Source organism: Pipistrellus hanaki (assembly GCF_964339955.1).
Source record: "Pipistrellus hanaki genome assembly, chromosome: 15".
Classification (NCBI taxonomy): domain Eukaryota; kingdom Metazoa; phylum Chordata; class Mammalia; order Chiroptera; family Vespertilionidae; genus Pipistrellus; species Pipistrellus hanaki.
This window is the reverse complement of record NC_140517.1, coordinates 38,037,966-38,057,456: the sequence shown is the minus strand read 5'-3', so window position 1 is coordinate 38,057,456 and position 19,491 is coordinate 38,037,966. Positions and strand designations below refer to the sequence as shown.

The window sequence follows — 19,491 nt, the reverse complement described above, 5'->3', positions numbered from 1 at the left end:
GGTGAGAATAAGCTTGTCTTCTTAGAGGGGCATAGGAGGGGCCAGTGTGCCTAGAACATAGTGGTCAAGGGCAAGAGAAGCCTAAGATGAAGTTAAGAAAGATAGGCAGGAGCAGATCACAGGAGCCCGAGGGCCCTGGTGAAGTCTTTAGCTCGTATCCCACCTGGGATGGGAAGCCATCTATGACTTTGAGCAGATCCACGGGTGTTCAGTCTTAATGAGGGGAGAAAGAGTTTTATTCTAAGGTCTGCCCCAAGTGCATTAACATAGCACAACCACCAAAATGTCCTGGAATCTACTGTGTGTCAAAAAATTGAATGTGCATGGTGTCTTTTATTACAATTTTTGAAATAGAGCCATATTTCATAAAAAGAAAATTGGAACCAACATTTACAGAACCCCTGAGCCTTATCTGTACTTCTGCCAAACACTTAAAATGACTTTAAGGGATCTTCCCCAAAGAGTAGCATCTAGGGTGGAACTTAGTAACTTCTGGCTGGGGAGTCAAAGATATTTCAGCATTTCTGTATGATGCAGGAAATGCTTTTAAATAAAAACCTTTTCTTAACAGTGCCAGATTTTGAGAATTTGATCAATACTATGGGATTTCTCCCCTGAAAAATGAAGAAAAGGAGACTTCTCATTCCTCTTGCTTTCATCTCCTGCATGTCCACATGTCGGGGAGGGTTCCCGCCTCATGGCCACCTCCACCACTGCCGGGGATAGGCCCCCAGACCTCCTGGGAATGGAGTGGGGCCTCCCCACTTGGGGATCCGAAGAGCTGGACCGGTCCGTGCAGCTTGTCCAGTCTCCACTGGGAGCCCAGTCTCTTGTGAGAAGGGCTGAACTGGATTCCAGGGGCTGAGGCCTGCTCCCTGAGGACATAAGGGTGCTTTGAAGAGATGCCTTCTTCATCCCTCAAGGAAGGACCCTTAAGTCATTTTTTTCTGAATTAAGAGGCCTTTGAGTAGACTTCAGATGAGAAGTTAACCAATCCTTCTCCCAGAAAAATGCACGGGCAGCCCATATTTATAATTATGGGAGGGAAGTTCACAGAACAGATTAGAGGGTAGAGAACAATTTGTGTTTTTAGGGAATTTTCTCCTCAATCACCCTTGATGTGGAAATTGAGAGAGTGAGGCTGAGTATGATAATTAAGTGGTTTCCCAAAGCAACACAGGGGACAAGAGTAAGGCCAATACTTCCCATTGTTCTGCATGATATAAATGCAAAGCACAGGTTTTTGGTTTTTTGTTTTTTTAATATATTTTATTGATTTTTTACAGAGAGGAAGGGAGAGGGATAGAGAGCTAGAAACATCGATGAGAGAGAAACATCGACCAGCTGCCTCCTGCACAGCCCCCACCAGAGATGTGCCCGCAACTAAGGTACATGTCCTTGACCGGAATCGAACTCGGGACCTTCCAGTCCACAGGCCGACGCTCTTTCCACTGAGCCAAATCGGTTCCGGCAAAGCACAGGCTCTTATATCAGAGTGTCAGGTTCAAATCCCACCTCTACCCCTAACTGGTCCTGGGACGGGTACTGCTGCACGAACTCTAAGATTATGTTGAGAGCAACAGGATAGCACCAGCAGGACTCTGTTAAGAACAGAACCTGCCCCATAACAACAGCTAAATAAATTCTATTGATATTTTGCAATGAGGAAAGGTAGGCTCAGAGAGGTGATATTTTTTTTTTTAAATGTGTATTTTAAAATATATACTTTTTATTGATTTCAGAGAGGAAGGGAGGAAGAGAGATAGAAACAGCAATGATGAGAGAGAATCTTTGATTGGCTGCCTCCTGCACTCCCCCAAGTGGGGATTGAGCCGCAACCTAGGCATGTGCCCTGACCAGGAATTGAAGGCTGGCGCTCTATCCACTGAGCTACACTGACCGGGCCAGAGAAGTGAAGTTATTTTGACAAGGACATAAGAAAGGCATGAAGAGCCGGGACCGGTTTGGCTCAATGTATAGAGCGTCAGCTTGGGGACTGAAGGGTCCCGGGTTCGATTCCGGTCAAGGGCATGTACCTTGGTTGCGGGCACATCCCCCGTAGGGGGTGTGCAAGAGGCAGCTGATCGATGACTCTCATCGATGTTTCTAACTCTCTATCTCTCTCCCTTCCTCTCTGTACAAAATCAATAAAATATATTAAAAAAAAAAAGAAAAAAAAAAAAAAAAAAAGGCCTGAGGAGAACTAGGATCTGTCCATCTCCAAAGCCTGTGAACTGTTCACCTTTAAACTAGTGGTTTTACAAACTTCAAAGTATGACCCAATCGTGGGTCAGAAAATCAGTTCAACAGGGTCTCAAACAGCACTGGAAAAAATATTAGAGAACATCATTCATAAGGGTAAATAGTATTTGGTGACTTTTGTTTCATTATACTGTGAGTACACATATATCTATATTAAAATAGGCCTTAAAATAGTTTGAAAGTCATAACTACGAGGACTCCCAACGGTTTATACACAAGTGCACTGGGCTTTCAGTGAGGTAATCCATCCTGTGCCCGAGGAGGGGCTGGGACTTGCATTGGCCAAGAAGACTGAGAGGTAGGGGAATGGGCTGTGAGCCGTTCAGCATGCAGAGGAGCAAAGAGGGTAGGCCACAGTAACCTTGAGTCTAGATTGGAGCAGAAGGGCTAATTCTTGAAACAAATATTCCCTAAGGGCCCACTCTGTGCCAGGCCCTTTGCTAAGTACACAGTGATGGCTGAGACTGCCCTGGTCTTTTCAGCCTTGGGACTCTGTAGTGAAGGAGAGAAACCTGTCGCCACATAGTAGATGAAATGGTTAGGGCTGTGGTGGCATAGCATTGGTCAGAGTTAACACTGTGATGGGGCAACACCATGAATTAGGAATACAGGGCAGTGAGTTCCAAGCTGGAAACCCGTAGTTAAGGGCTAGTTCCAGCATTAGGTTTATCTAAAGCTCACCCCTGAGCAGGATTTGTGCAAGACACTCTCACACTTAGGTGAACCCAGGATTCTTCAATCCCAACCAGGCCTTCTAGGGGAAGTATGCACTAACCAATGTATACTTGCCAAGCTGTGTGGTATACTAGAACACAAATTCACAATCTAACATGCTCCATTTAACTGTACAAGAGAAGGGTCTGAGAGTCAGATGTCTCACAGCTGTCTGGTACATCCTATCTAATAAAAGAGATAATATGCAAATTGACCATCACTCCAACACACAAGATGGCCGCCCCCATGTGGGCAAAGATGGCCTCCCCCATGTGGACACAAGATGGCTGCTATAAGATGGCCCGTAGGGGAGGGCAGTTGGGAGAGACCAGGCCTGCAAGGGAGGGCAGTTGGGGGCAATCAGGCCTGCAGGGGAGGGCATTTGGGGGAGAGGAGGAGGACCAGGCCTGCAGGGGAGCATAGTTTGGGGGGACCAGGCCTGCAGGGGAGGGCAGTTTGGAGGAACCAGGCCTGCAGGGGAGGGCAGTAAGGGGTGACCAGGCTGGCAGAGGAGCAGTTAGGCATTGATCAGGCTGGCAGGCAGAAGTGGTTAGGGTCAATCAGGCAGGCAGGCAGGCGAGCGTTTGGGGATTCCAGATTGGAGAGGGTGCAGGCTGGGCTGAGGGGCACCCCACCCCACCTTGTGCACGAATTTCATGCACCGGACCTCTAGTCAGCTAATAAGTGGGTTAGAATTTTGTGCAACTCTCCTCTTGCAGGGTGGTTTTAAGGCCTTTGTAGTTCCAAGTTACCCCATAAAAAAAGTGATATCCCATATTTAATTGCATCTGTGATGAGCAGGTAATATTTTGGAGTCCTAGAATATCTACCGGTAATTGACCAACTATTCTGTTTACATAAAATAGTCCAATAACCCATTTTGCAGATGAGGTATTGAGGCGCAGAAAAAAATAGTCCATGCCGAGACCGGTTTGGCTCAATGGATAGAGCGTCAGCTTAGGGACTGAAAGGTCCCGGGTTCAGTTCCGGTCAGGGGCATGTACCTTGGCTGCGGGCATATACCCAGTAGGGGGAGTGCAGGGGGCAGCTGATCGATGACTCTCTCTCATCTATGTTTCTAACTCTCTGTCTCTCTCCCTTCCTGTCTGTACAAAATCAATAAAATATATATTTAAAAAAAAAAATAGTCCAGTCTTCTGCCGAGCAAGAAAATGCAAAGCTGGGTTTGTGTGGTTTCAGAGCCTGAGCTCAACCATGAAGGACAAACTGAAAAGGAAACCTCTCCTGACTCCAAGTCCAGGGCTCTTTAAGAGCCTTGAACCCAGGAAGAAAAGCGAGCGCCGCGTAAAACGAGATCAAAGCCTATGCAAATAAGAAACAGGGGCTGCCGGGAAACAGCACTGCGGCTAGCCTCTGGGGAAAGCGGGCGTCAGTCAGCATCAGCGCCTGCTCATTCCCGTCCGTTCTTTCGTCCGGCGCCTGCGCGAGGCACATCCCCCACGCACACCGGCCCCAATTCGCCTATTGTGCGAAGGCGCTCGGCTCTGAGCCCGCCTCTTCCCTTTCCCTGCGCTTGCGCTCTAGCGCTCTCTGAGTCTAGGCGTAGCTTTTACGTCAGTTCCTGTTGTGGCGGGAGGAGGCGGTATTTCCGGCCAGAGGGTGGGACGGGGCGGTAAGCGGGGGCTCGGGGGAGGGGGCGGGGGGGCCGCGCCGCGCGAGCCGTTGGGTCTGGCTCGAAGAAGGCGTTGTTGCTGCCGCAGCCGCCACCGCCGGCAGGAAACACAGGCGCGGGACCCAGCGCAGCGCGGCGATGGGCGGGAGTAGAGCCCCGCCGGAGAGGCTGGGCGGCTGCCGGTGACAGGTGAGTGCGCCAGTGCGTGTCCCCGAACGCCCCCCCCCCCGGTGGTCTCGTCCGGTCCCCCCTCAGCGCCGCGTTGGGCCGTACCACCAGTGCCTGTCGGGCGGGGATCGGGCCCTTGAGCCCCCCTACCCCCTTCCGGGACCTAGTGGGCGGCTGCGTGGGGGCGGTAGTTCCAGCCCTGAGGGGCCAGAGGCGGGGGCGGCGGGACGTACCACTGGAGCGGCGGCGGGGGGGGGGGGGCCGCCTATCCAAGTGCGAGGACCGAACCACTGAAGGGCTAGGGACGCGCGCCCTAGCATGTGTGGGCTCCGGGTTGAACTCGTGGGGTGTGAAGTGTGAGCGTGCCTGGTGGGCGAGCGCTAAAGCCATTGTAGGGGCGCGCCTCCCCCAGCGTAGGAGGCCGTACCTACTCGGAGACTGGGGAACAGTTCCAGTTACGTGTTGGGAGAGGTGGGGGTTTTGGGAGGAGCTGTACCGAGTGTGGTCCTGGTAGAGCCGTCTGGGTTATACCACTGGGTGCTGCGGGGGAGCCGGCCTTAGAACGCAGCCGTGCATCTAAGGAGGAGGACTGTGATGTGTGGAGTCTAAGTGAGGGACAGGGCAGGCTCCAGCGGGTGTCAGGGCAGTGTTTGGGGAGGGTAGTAACGCTAGTGATCAGGAGGGGCTTCTCCCTCTGTTTGGTGGGTGGGGCTTGGGGTTCACACTGAGCTGGAGGAGGATCATCCCTTATTGAACTTAACTTTTGTGGGGAACTGGATGGACACAACTGCTGTCTACCCCAGAACCCTTTCGTATTATCACACTATTTACTGGTAAGGTGTGTGGGACAGACACCTCTGTGTCAGGTTCGATCTTTTTATGGGTTGTGGGAGATGTCTTAGAAGCCACTGTTGGAAGTTTTCTGAGCTTTTGGCTTCATTTAGGGAGCAGAAGGGGTCTTGAGCTTGGACTTAAGGAGCTGTGCTCCTGGGCTTGCTTAAGACTTTGGAGGAAGGAATGTTTGGTGGGACACCCCTTTCCCAGGGCAAGCTGGCTGGGGACATCTTGCTCCTTGGGATTCTGAGGACCCCCTTCCTCTAATGTGGAGGCCACTTGGGCTCAGCAGGAGGCGGGGACCGGAGTACTTAGGCCCTCCATGGGCTGCCATTCAATCTTATCCCCTTTTCCTGCTTCAGACAAGCATGGGGAGTTTAGTCAAGGCCTGACCTTGGTTGACGTGGATGTGAAGGAACCACGCAGCGGGCCCCTCTGTCCTCGGTGAGGCTGTCTCCCTGGTTAGCATTCCAGGCGCCCATCGTGGTTACGCTCGCTACCAGGTGATAACAGTTGGCCTCACCATTAGGCAGCAATGAGGCTGAGAACTGTGTTCCCAGCTGTTCCTCTTTGCATAGCCAAGGGGACTTGTGTTGGGGGTGCCCTGGCCCTGCCTGAGCCGGGAAGGACTCGGGACGGCCAAATTCCCCACGGCTCTGCTTTCTCACTGTGGCTGCTGGGTGGGTGCTTGGAGCAGCCAACTCCAGATGGGAGGCCGCTGCCCCTTCTCTCCAGGCCAGCTTGTGACCTTGGCTTGCCTGGTAATCTTTGCACTTGGGTCTGGAGTTCCTGAAGGCAGGCTGCAGTCCCTGATTGACCCAGCAACTGTGAGCTGGTGCTGTGGTCAGAGGGACAGGCGGTTGCTTCTGGTCCACAGCATCAGCTTCCAAACTGGTGGGCTTTTCGGATTGTGGTTTCTGGGGAGAGGACGGTTGCTGATTCTGTTCAAGGCCTTGAAACCCTGGGGGCTCTGTAGAATTTTTCTCCTCTAGCAGTTAGTTTCTCTGGTTTCCTTCTGCTAATTTTAGAGAGTTTGCCTGATGGGGATAACAACAGCAATAAAAACACTAACCATGGGATTGATGGCAGACATTTATGGAGAGCATTCTGTGTGCCACATGCTGTTCAAAATGCTTCAATGGATTAACTGGCTGAACACTCACACCCTAGAACATAGGTACTGTTGTTATGATCCATTTTAGAAGGGGAAACTGAGGCTCAGAGAGGCAGATAGTTTCCAGAGCTAGTGAATAGCCAGTGTTTATTGACTATTCACCATATGTCAGGCATGTGACAAGCCTTTTACACACATGATATAATTTAAATCTCAGAATACTTCTGTGGCTGGGTATTGGTTGTGTCCATTTTATAGATCCCTATGAGAAAAGGAGAAGTGTGATACCTGTTTTACAGGCGAGGAAACAGTTGCTGAGAAGTGAAATGATTTGCTGCAGGTCTCAGCCAGAAGTGGTAGAGTTGGGATGTGAATCCCTGGCCCTGTTTGGCCTCAGAGTGAACCTCTTGTCAACAAGTAACTGGGGCATTGGTTTATTTGTACCCAGGAGTGAATATGGTGTTTCTGTCCATTTCGCAGAGTCAGAAATTGGGGCTCAGAGGTGGAATTACCTTGCCCTAGGTCCTTCAGACCTAGGGGGTTAAGCCGGGGTTTGAATGCCCGTCGGCTTGTCCTTGGTGCCATGTACTCCTAGCTCACTGGGTCCCAAGCTGGAGTGGGTCTATGTCACCTCAAAGCTCCTGCCCTGGACCCTGCCAGCTGCACCTGAGGGTGTTTCCCTCCTCTCATCTGCAGAGCCTAGGGCTACTGTGAGCACCTCTGTTGGCAGCCAGTCCCGCACTCCTGGCTTGTCCATCTTCAGGTTTGAGCCAGGGCATTTATTAACCCAGGGCAGGCTGTGTGCTGGGAACTGGGGAAAGACAGTGATATGCAGGGGTGACCCTTGTTAGAGGTCTCTACACAAGGGTGGTGTAGTGGGCATGTATGCAAGTTCTGGCACTTCCATGTCTGGCTTTGTGACTTTGGGCCACAGTGACCATCTCTGTGCAGTGGGCTCAAACGGCAACTACCTCGAGCTGTTGTGAGGGTTAAAGAAGTTCATTCATGAGAAGTTCCTCCAAGAGTGCCTGGCACTGTGTAAATGCTTAGTCAGCAGTACCGAGGGCATCGAACCCCCCCCCCCCCCCCCCACACACACACACACACCCTATTCTCAGCTCTTTCTGGCACCCTGCTATCCAGCCTTTCAGCTTGGCCCATTGAGGATCCAAGAATCTGGTGTCCTGATCTGTAACCTCTATAAAGAGCTGCATTGAAGTGAATCAGACACAGGGTTCGAATTTAGCCCTTTCACTTGCTGGTTGTGTGACTTTGAGCGGGTTCCTCAACCCTTCTGAGCCCTTTTCATCATCATCTGTGTCATAAGATGATAACTGCCCCTTGATAGGTTGTTGTGAAGATTTAATGGACTAATTTGTGGAAAGCATTCATAATTGGGAAGGCATAACAAGTAACAAACATATTGAAGAAGAGTCTATGACACATGGTGAGCCCTAGGATAGCTTAGCAATTGTAAGTCTCATTGTTTCTGCTGGAATCTTGAAGGCCCTTTTCAGGTTACAGAGCCTTGTCCGATAACATCAGGAGGAGGACTTGGCCAAAATGAGCATCTCCGGTTTCAAGATGAGGGTTGGGAGTGGGAGGGCCATATAATCAAATAAAAAGTGGCAAAGGCAGTGCCCTGGGCCCATCTATCTTCCACATAGTTGCTGCCCAGGGCCCCTTCGAAGTAAAAACTCTAGCTCCTTTCCAGATGTCGGTCTCTGCTAACTCCTCTTCCTTCTTACATGTGTTCTTTATTGAGTCTTCACCACAGCCACCAGGGGTATTCTTCATCAGGCCTTGGCCCAGATGAAGAATAGGCTTTTTGAGGGCTGTAAGGTGGAAGGTTGGGCAGGGAGAGTTGGAGAAGTGTTCATGGATTTGGGCCAGGCTTCGTAGAGCCTGGTAGGTCTAGTGAAGAAGCAGGGATCTGATCCTGAAGCCATTGTGGAGCTGAGGAGAGGCATTCGCTTCAGGTGGAGATACAGGGTGTACTTGACAAAGGCCCTACCCCCATGGAGTGAGAGGAGACAAACCCTTGGTGAATAAACAAGGGGCAGGGTCAAGAGAGGGGCTAGGCAGTGAATTAAAATCAGGTGTGACTGGTGCTTTAGATGGGCTGTCAGGAAGACCTCTGAGATTGACAAGGAGACAGGAGAAGGAATAGCCTTGGGTTATGGGGTGGGGAGACAACAGTGCAACAGACCCAGGGTGGTCAAGCTTGGTGAGGGGCAGGGGCAGGGTGAGTGGGGGAGGGAATGGGAGGGGAGGCCAGGGGCTGGGTCATCCAGAGCCTTGATGCCCACCCTGAGGAGCAAATTGGTCAGATTTAGAGTGTGATCAGGTGTCTTTTGCCATAAGAGAGGTTCTCAGGCTTCTGGCTGAGGCAGGGATAGATTTTAGAGCCAGTCAGGGAGTTTCACATGCCTCCTACTTCCCCCTTGAGTAGAATCATTGCCTTAGAAATGCTGAAGGCCTGATGGTCACCTCCCTCTGTGGTTTTCACACTGTGTTCCCCAGGGCCCATGGCTGTTCCTTTTAGGGACAGATTGGGGGGGGGGGGGGCCTCAATGGGCTGATTTGCTGCCCACCCCTCCCCAACCCAGATAGCTGGGCTAATATCAAGTAACAATGCAAAACAATCGTAATACCTGATAAAAACCATACCTGCTGATCCTGTCTTCCACTCAGCGTGTGCTCCAGGGCCTGCACTATTCCTGGTGCTGCTCTAGAACTGGGAAGACCAGGCCTGTGGGCCTGTCTTCTAGTGGAGACAGGTGCCCAGCAAACAGATCTGTGATAGGACATTAAGTCGCAATCAGTGTTAGGAAAACAAAAAGAATGGGGTCAGGGAAAGGAGAGAGTGGGTATGTTTTATTTATTGATTTAATTTTTAATTTTTCCTTTGTTATTCTTTGATAGTATGTTTTAGCTGGGATGATCAAGGATGGCCTCCCGGAGGAGGTGACGTGTAGGTAGGGACTGGTGTGTGGTGAAGGAGCCATGGGAGGACTTAAATGAGGACCCCTCAGATCAAAGAAGAATTAGCTATGATTCTTCCTTCACAGTGGTGAGAACGGAGGCCAGGAGGTCTCGGTAACTTGTGCTGGGTCCCCCAACCTGGCAATATTGGGACCAAGCTCTGAATTTGCCAGTGTGCCCCCCGCCCAGGAAGCTCTTGGTGTAACGGTGGGTGAGGAGAGCTGCTAATTCTGCACCGGAGCCTCAGTCCTGAGGTTTAGCACAGAGCGAGAGCCTGCTGTTGTTTCCCCAGGCTCGTTCTGGCGTGTCTTCCTCGAAGGAGTAGAGCCCCTCAGAGCACATGCTTGGGGTCTCAGAATTTCCTTGGATTGGGAGGATGGAGAAAGTATGTCCTTTGCAGTTGATCTCCAAGCCTCTGGGGGACCCAGGGACACCCCTTCCTGGGCCTCTCTCTGACTTCCCAACCACCAGGCCTCTGGGCTGCACGCTGGGGTGGTTCCGTGGCAGGCTCTTCTGGACAACCAGCCAAGCAGTGAGAGGCCCAGCTTGGGGAGACAGCCCTGGGAGCAGGACCAGGAGGGAGGGAGAGAGGGAACGGGCGTGGGAGGGGCGGTGGGGTGGGATCTCAGCCTGGCCCCCTTGGGGGCAGGACCCACTGCCAACTCGGCACCCACAGCAAGGCCCAACTGTGCTGGGCTCGTGGAGCAGGGAACAGCGAGCCAGGGCTGGCTGAGGGGAGGCGACATGTCAGAGGTCCCTGCGGGAAGCTGTCCGGCCCAGGAAGCTCGTCCACAGATGTTCTAAGGGTGAGGCCAGAACTCTAAGCCTGCCTTGGTCTGTCACCTCCTGGGCCCTTTCCGAATGGACGGGTGGCTGCCACTCCCTTGCCCCCTCCCCAACCCCTGCCAGCCTGGTTTCAGGTCGTCTGCATCTGGTGGCTCCTTGTGCAGTGGTCTGGGCTGGGGGCAGCCAGCCTGGGTGTGCACTCTACTCCTGGCTCCCCCTTGGTTGACGGGGATCCCTGGGGACATTATTTCATCTCTGAGGCAGTGGTTCACAACGTGGGATACCCCCCAGGGTGGCAATTTGACTTTTAAGGGGGGCAATTGGAGAATGAGTTATTAACTGAACTTTTTGCATTTCTTATGGTTCTAGAGGCTTCATATACAGTATATAAATATATATTGTGGCATATTTATGCATTTCAGTTTTCTATTATATGTTTTTTGTTTTGTTTTTTTAAATATATTTTATTGATTTTGTACAGAGAGGAAGGGAGAGAGATAGAGAGTTAGAAACATTGATGAGAGAGATTCATCGATCAGCTGCCTCTTGCACACCCCCTGCGGGGGATATGCCCGCAACCAAGGTACGTGCTCTTGACTGGAATCGAACCCGGGACCTTTCAGTCCACAGACCGACGCTCTACCACTGAGCCAAACCGGTTTTGGCTCTATTATATGTTTTGAAACTTTACTTGCTATTTTTCATATCACTTCATATTCTTTTTCTTTTTTTAACAAATTCTTAGTGATTTCTTCCTCAGTACTTTAACAATCCTTTTTTTATTTTTATTTTTCTCTTTCATGGATGCCATGTTCTTTGGAAGCTTGTTTAGACCTAGTTAATGGCCTTTTAGGCTTCCTCCACGTGATTAGGAGTTCACTTTTTGAATAAGAATTGTGTGCCACAGGGGGCATCAGGACTTTAGAGATGCTTAGGTGGGGCATGGCCAACAAAAGGTTGGGAACCACTGCTCTAAGGTGTATTTTGCTCAGCTGAAATGGGACCCTCCTGCCAGGGCTGTAGGGAGGAATCAGAGCTCACGTGTTAGTGCGCATGGGCCTCCTGAGACGTGCGCGTGCGAGGAGCCGAGCTGCTGCTGCCTCTGCTGGTGGAGGTTGTAGGCTGGGCGCCTGTGAGAGGAAGGGGCTGGGGATGCACCAGCCTGGGCTTGCTGGTGGGCAGAGCGGGTTTGTGCTTAGAGCCTTGGGCGGGGATGGCAGGCCAGTTAGCTGAGGTTCCCTGCTGGGGAGGACTCCATACAGAAAAATTAGTCATTGCTGAGCCCCTGCTCAGCCAGACATGGCTCCAAGCACTTTGTGCATGTTAGCTCAGACTCACAGTAGCCTGTGAGGTGGGTAGTAGTCACTTCCATTTTGTAGATAGGAATCTGTGGCACAGAAAACTACATACTCTAGGCCAGGCACTGCTCCAAGGTTTTATGTGGTGTCTCACCCAGTACTCACCACAACCAGGGAGCTCAGCACAGCTGTTCTCCCCATTTCACCCGCAAGGACATGAAGGCCCAGGGAGGTGATTGAATTTGCCCTAAGTGCTCATAGGTGACAGACATAAAATTTGAACCCAACTCTGTCTGTCTGGGGTCAGATTGACTCTTTTCTGCCTCTTGCCAATGTCATGATCACTGTTTCTGGGGTTGTTTCTGTCATTTTTAGTGATCGTTTTGCTTTCTTTTCTCCTAGGTAGAACTGGCACAAAGTAGGCCTCAGTTGTCCCAGAAATGACTGAATTTGCTCCATTTGATGCTTGCTTAGGAGATGGATGCGGCTGCCTCTCTCCACCCCCCTCATGGAGCCCTGGCCTTGGCCACCCCTTCCTTCCCCAAAGCCAGGCGGAAAGAGTGAGGGTGGGAGGCACTCTCCACCTCTGCCCTTGGTGTCTGGTTCCTGAATGGCCTCTGGTGTCAGCCCTTGGCTGTTTTTGGTCATTTGTATATTCCATTTGCTCACCAAATAGTTTGAGTCCCTGTTATGTGCCCGGTGTAGTTTTGGATGCCAGGGAGTGGCACACAGTCTAGTGGAAGAGGCAGAGAAGTAGCATTTGCCTTTGGAGTGCTCAGTGTAGGTGTGGCTGAGGAAGGGGACAGAGAGCCATCTAGGTGGCCTAGGTGGCAGGAGGGGAGCTTGGGGAAAGCTCCTGAGGGGAGGCATCAGGCCTGAACACGAAAGCCCAAAGGATGGGCCAGGCAAGGCCACAGCACGGGAAAGGGACCTCGAGGAGGTGGTAACACTTGGATAGGCTCCTGTGGCTGGGGCAGGAGAGAGGAGGCGGCAGGGCCCAGTCCTGCGTGCAGTCTGGGGGCCCTAGGCCCATGCTTCTCAAACTGGTTTCTAAAGACCCGGGGGTGGCCGCGCAGGTGCTGAGCATGTGTTTGCAGGTTGTGTACTTTTTAAACTGTATTTTCATTTAGAGGATATTTTCAAAAAGTTAATATAAGCATGTTTTTTTTTGTTTATTTATTTCCCTTATTTTTTTATTAAATTATTATCTGTGTACATATCTTACCATTGCCCCCCCACCATACATACCCTCCCTCCCCAGAGTTTTGTGTCCATTGGTTGTACTTATAGGAATGTATACAAGTCCTTTGGTTTATCTATTATCTCCCCCAGATCTCCTTCCCCTCCCCGCTGTAATTTGGCAGTCTGCTTGTTGCTTTACTGTCTGTATATCTATCTTTCGGTTCATCAGTTTATAATGTTCTTTATTATCCATAAATGAGTGAGGTCATGTGGTGTTTCTCTTTCATTGACTGGCTTATTTCACTCAGCATGATGTTCTCCAATTCCATCCAGGTTGCTGCAAATGATGAGAATTCCTTCTTTTTAATGGCAGCGTAGTATTCCATTGTGTAGATATATCATAGTTCAGTGTTTTTCAACCTTTTTTGGGCAAAGGCACACTTGTTTCATGAAAAAAATAACGAGGCACACCACCATTAGAAAATGTTAAAAAATTTAACTCTGTGCCTATATTGACTATATATAAAGTAATTCTCTTGAATAGGAATCAAATAAACACAAAGAAAGTATTTTATAATTACTTTATTATGAAATATTAAGTAAACAAAATAGTGAAAAATTATAAAATTCTTGTCTTGTCTGCACCTACGGCACACCAGGCAACTAGTGTGCCGCGGAACAGCGGTTGAAAAACGCTGCCATAGTTTTTTGATCCAATCATCTGCTGACGGGCACCTAGGCTGTTTCCAAATCCTAGCTATTGTAGATTGTGCTGCTATGAACATAGGGGTGCATATATCCTTTCTGATTGGTGTTTCTAGTTTTTTTGGGATATAATCCTAGGAGTGGGATTACTGGGTCAAATGGGAGTTCCATTTTCAATTTTTTGAGGAAACTCCACACTGTTCTCCACAGTGGTTGCACCAGCCTGCATTCCCACCAGCAATACACGAGGGTTCCTTTTTTCCCACATCCTCGCCAACACTTGTTGTTTGTTGATTTGTTGATGTTGGCAATATAGGCATGTTGTAAATCATCTGGATAACTTCTTTTAGTCAGCTAGTGACAGTATTCACAGAGCTGCCACTTCCAAAGCTCTAACTGAGGCTCAGGTGGTCCCTTGACTTTGGAGTTGCCTTTGTGTAATTGTTGTCTGTTTTCCAAAGTGCTGCCCTCCTTCCCAGCTGTGGGTGAAGCATGACTCATTGGGTCCCAGGTTCGATTCCGGTCAAGGGCATATACATTGGTTGCGGGCACATACCCAGTGGGGCGTGTGCAGGAGGCAGCTGGTCGATGTTTTTCTCTCATCGATGTTTCTAGCTCTCTATCCCTCTCCCTTCCTCTCTGTAAAAAATCAATAAAATATATTTTTATTTTTATTATTTTTTTATACACCTTTTATTTTATTTTATTGATTTTCCGCAGAGAGGAAGGGAGAGGGATAGAGAGCTAGAAACGTCGATGAGAGAGAAACATCAACCAGCTGCCTCCTGCACACACCCCCCCCCACTGGGGATGTGCCCACAACCAAGGTACATGCCCTTGACCGGAATCGAACCTGGGACCTTTCAGTCCATAGACTGACGCTCTATCCATTGAGCCAAACTGGCTTCGGCAATAAAATATATTTTTTTAAAAAGTGAAAATTCAGTTCTTTGGTTGTACTAGCCATAGCAGCCACATTAAAAAAAAAAAAAAAATCATATATGAGTGCTCATTCCAATGGCAGTACGGGAGAGCAGGGGGTCATCCACAAAAATCTCTAAAGCAGCCACATTTTCATTATTACAGGAAGTTCTGTTGGCTAAATCAGCCATCTCCTGCACTCGTCTGTGATCTTGGGCATGTGATTGGGTCTCAGTTTCCTCTTCTGAAGAATGGGGATAGTAATAGCGTCTCCCTCTCAGGGTTGCTGTGAGGTTGGTATTAGTCCAGACCAGGCATGTTGTGAGTACTCAGGAAAGGCCAGCTGTGGATGGAACCCTGCTTGTTTGCTTCCGGGTGTCCTGTTGATGGATGGGGCGCAGGCCACCAGACCCTGCCTCAGAGCTCCTGGCCAGGGAGGCAGCAGGTGACGCTGTGGCACAGTGCCTGTGAGGGAGGAACCCCTCAGCCAGGCTGGGGGCGCTGTGTGTGTGTGTGTGTGTGTGTGTGTGTACACATGTGTAAGTACGTATGTACATGTGTTTGTCAGAGACAGCCCAGGTCTGCAGGCATGGTACGGGCGGGCTGGCTAGGAGGTGGGAGGGCTTGGTGTATTGGGAGTGAGAGCAGAGGGAGGCAGAGGAGTCTCAGCTAGGACAGTGTGATCCAGTCTTCTTGGTTGTGTCCTGGCTGCCTGGCCTTGGGTACTCACTGAATCCTTCCCAGCCTCAGTTTCCCCCTCTATAGAGAGTACGGCCTCATGGTCCCCAGGTGAGCCAGATGGTGGGAGTGTCAGGCCAGTGCACAGGGCTTCTTTTGGGGTCAGCTCTTAAGAAGAAGGCTGTGGTACAGCCCCTGCCTCCTTGAGGTCAGGGGATTCCATTGCTGCTCCTCCTCAAGCCAACAGTTCCCCATCCCTCTACCAGAAATAGCCACAGCCCTTATGGTGGCTTCCCAGTTCCTGCCCCGCCAGGCCCCCAGCTTCCTCTGTAGCCATATGTGCCTCACTACCCTACACCACCGCCTGCCTGTGTCTCACGCCGGCCTCACCTTGGCACTGCTCTTCCTGGGCCTGGCACACTCTTCCCCAGGTCTCCACATGGCCCAGTCTCTTTCAGGTTTCTGCTCAGATTTCACCGCCTCCATGAGACTTCCCTGATAACTGTGTACAAATCAGAAACCCTCACCCCCTTCCCAACCCCTAGTCCTCCATATGCTGCTTTTCTCCACAGCATTTGTCAACTTCTTATATGCTGTATAATTAGCCTACTTATTTATTTTAGTGCCTGTCCACCCTCCGTCCCCTTCCCCATCGCCACCCCTGTACTGTAAGCCCCCCCTCCCCCAGGCAGAGTTCTGTTTTTGGTCACTGCTGCCTCCCTGGTGACCAGCGCAGTGTTGACACAGCATGGGCGCCCTATTTGTAAAATAAATGAATGCAGGCTTTTTTGCTTCACCTTCACTGAGCTCAAAAGCTGTGGTTCTGTTTGCCACCCTTACCTTGCATTAATGAACGCTCTGGGTCTGGCCCTGTGCTGGGTGTGACTAGGGACCCAGTGGGGACCAAGCTCCCTACTTTGTGGAGCTCTCACTCCATTGTGGGGGGGTGGGAAGTAGGGGAACTGATCCTCAGAAGCTCATACATGTGACAGCACAGTAGAGGTAAGTGCTGTGAGGGACAGGAAGGCTGAATCGTTGTAGGCCAGGGGGCTGTTGGGAAGCTTCCCTGAGGAAAGGAGGATTTGGCAGGTGAAGATGAGTGAGCAGTGTGTCGGAGAGGATGGACTAGTATGTGTAAAGGCCCTCAGGTGAGCAAGAGCAAGGAGTGTTCAAGGGACTGGGAGGGTAAAGTGTGTGTGTGTGTGTGTGTGTGAAGCACAATGGTCCATGAGGCTGGAGAACAGGCAGGGGCCACTTGCAGATGGACTTTTGTGGCCTCCGTAGAGGCCTGGGATGTGAACCCTGAGCAGGGGAGGGGCAGGGTCAGAGTGTTCGTAGGGTCCCTCTGGCTGTGGTGTGGTGCTCTCAGCGTGTTTAGACTCAAATAATGGACACAATTTCTGTGAGTGCTGTAAGGCCTTGGGTGGCAGGGTGAGGGGGTAGGTGTCGGGGCGGGTGGCAGGGAAGGGAAGAAATCTGCTCTGGTGCTTATTCTTGTCCCGGTATCATTTGCCACCCACCCACATCTTCAGTCTGCCTCCAGGCCTACCTGCTCCAAGTAAACAGATGGGCAGCTGGGGGGAGTGTGTGGTGTTTAATAAGAGGAAAAAAAGTATCTTTAATGCTGCCTTCTTACCAAGATGGAATAGGTAAAAAATTCACATATTACCGAAATGTGTAATATAGGAAGTGAAGGTCCCTAGGTTCCCACCCATCAGAGGAAATAGTGATACTGGAAAGGTGTTGAGCAGTTGCTGTATTGGCTTCTGTTTGAAGAACTTATGTGAATTAACTCATTTAATCCTCACAACAGCCTTGGCAGTGTGTACTATTATTATATCTAATATACAGATGAGAAAACTAAGGCAGAGAAAGGGGAAGTGATTTTGTCCAAAGTCACACAGCCCAACCTCATAACTGAGGTTGAAATGCATTTGGTTCCCGAGGCCACCCTGACTGCTGCACTATTACTCTTCCTCTATTGGCTCTGGCACAATTCCTTCTATGCATGTGACAGTTAAACATAGACTTTCTCTTGCCCCCCAGTCTGTGATACTGTTTCCCATAAGTTCCATTGTTGATCGTATAACTGCTTTTCCGAAAAGGATGCTTTAGGTGAAATTAATACATGAATTGTCAGATGCATGTCAATCTCAGTAATGTCAGCAGGTGAAAAATTAAGTGTGTCAGAGTTCAGGCGACATTTGTTTCAGAAAAAGGGGTCAGGTTGGATATTCTGTTGTTTTGTGAGCACACTGAATGCTGATGGTCAGTGTCAGCCCATCAAGTGGGCTGATTCTTGTGTGTGAGATGCTATGTTGTGTTCTGTCAGTTGGCCCCTCATTGAGGGCTGGTACTGGGCTGAGCAATTTCCATGAATGAGCCTTTGGAGGAGGCACTGGTCACATCCCCATTACACGGAGGAGGAAACTGAGACTTGAGAAGGCTATACAGTCAGGGAGCAGGGACTTGAGTCTGAGTCTGCCTACCTCCAAAGGCCATGATGTGGTGCATTGTGGTGGGGAAGCCAGGCTGCCTGGGGTGCCCTCCCAGCTTCATATATACTGGTCCAGTGATGGGAGCAAGTCATTCACATCTGTGACAGTTTTTCATTAAAATGGAGCTAATAGTGTAAGGGTCTGCCAGCAGGTGGACACAGGGTTGCTTTGAGGGTTGAATTTGCTTGTCCAAAGCACTTAGGTGTGCCTGGCTTGTGGTAAATGCTATATAGGTATTCCCTCTTTTAGTAGTAACATCACGTGAACCATTATGACAATACTAGACCCCTGTTGTGGACATTAGGTTGCTTCCAGGGTTTTACAAGTCCAGCAAGAATACTCTTAGAAGAGCAGTTCTCCAAAGGGGTGGCTTGGCCCGGGGAGGGGGTGGGGGTGGGGGGGGTGGCTTGACCCGGGGCGGGTATTGTCTGAAGACGTTTTTGATGGTCCCAGTTCACGGGAGGGTGTGTTGTTGGCTTTAGCAAGCAGAGACCCAGGATGCTGCTAAACCTCCTGCTGTGCACAGAGCAGTCCCACAGCCAGAATTACTCCGTTCCAAACAGTATTATTGCTGGGGTTGAGAAACACCTCTGTGCTCTGTCATAAACATTTTCTGCAGAAGTTCCTCCAAGGACATGTGTGTTTTCACATGATCAGTTTTGCTAAAGTGCTCTTATAAACACAGTAGCAGTTTGCAGAGCTGCGGATGGAGAGTGAGGGAGTCGTTCCCTCTGCCCACCGCGTGCCTTTCCTCCCCCTTCCCGCAAGCAGATGCTGGTCCTCAACTTCCTGAGCAAGTCCTCTGGGAGCTGCAGGTGAGGCGCAGATTAGAGGTGAAAGAGCTCCCGGAGGGTATCCCAGCGCCAGGAAGGAGCTCTCACCCTACACTCGTAAGTGCCTGGAGACAGAGCCTCAGCCTCCTCTTCTGCCTCCCTCATCCCATCTGTCCTGCCTGGTGTAGAAAGCAGGTCAGGAAGAGGAGGCGAGAGAAATAGGATCTGACAAATGGCAAAGAAATGAATTTAACTTATTTTGAGCCTGTTCTGGGCACAGAGCTTTACTTGGTACACATTCATTCCACAAATATATATTAAGTGGTCACTGTGTACCCTGCACTGTACTGAGCAAGGCTTTGAGAGCCAGTGCTGCCCGAGATAACCGGAGCTCCTGCCCTTACCATGCTGACATCAGGAGAGGTTGACAATAAACTGATATAATAAAAGGCTAATATGCAAATCAGCTGAATAACTGGTCGCTGTGACACACACTGACCACCAGGAGGCAGAGGCTCAACGCAAGACCCTAACTCCAGATTCCTCCTCTGATCTAGCCTTCTTGAGGGGAAAATCCAGGCAGACCAGCCTTGGAGTCAGGGGAGTCCTGGAAGCCAAGAAGCCCACTTCTGGCTCCCCTGTATCTTCTGGATCCCCAAGGAAATATAGTTTTATGTTAAATGCATTTTATCCAGTATGATATAACAAGTAACTGCAAAGCAGAGCCTGGTGTGATCACCACAAAACATTGTCAGCTTCCAGAAATAGCGCCCCCTCTCAGTTACTCCCAAGTCTCACCGCTCTCCTGACTTCCGGATATTTGTTCTTGATTTTCTTCCTGCCTAGTTCACAAGCTAGAAAAGCGTCCCTAAATAAAGTGCCACGTTGCCTGTTCTGCACTTGCATGAATGGACCCTTACTTGGTGTGTTATTTTATGTC

At 50.3% G+C, this 19,491-nt stretch overlaps 1 protein-coding gene across 3 annotated transcripts in view; it reads left to right on the top strand.

Moving 5' to 3' along the window:
* Positions 1-4,610: 4,610 nt before the first annotated feature.
* AKT2 (AKT serine/threonine kinase 2) overlaps positions 4,611-19,491 on the top strand; it is a 55,071-nt gene continuing 40,190 nt past the window's right edge. For 2 of the 3 annotated variants that reach the window (XR_014792898.1, XM_084860959.1), the window contains exon 1: positions 4,611-4,798. The gene's annotated coding sequence lies outside the window, so the exon portion shown is untranslated. Of the gene's footprint in view, positions 4,799-18,549; positions 18,669-19,491 lie in introns of all 3 variants that reach the window. The other variant, XM_084860960.1, reaches the window with a different exon arrangement.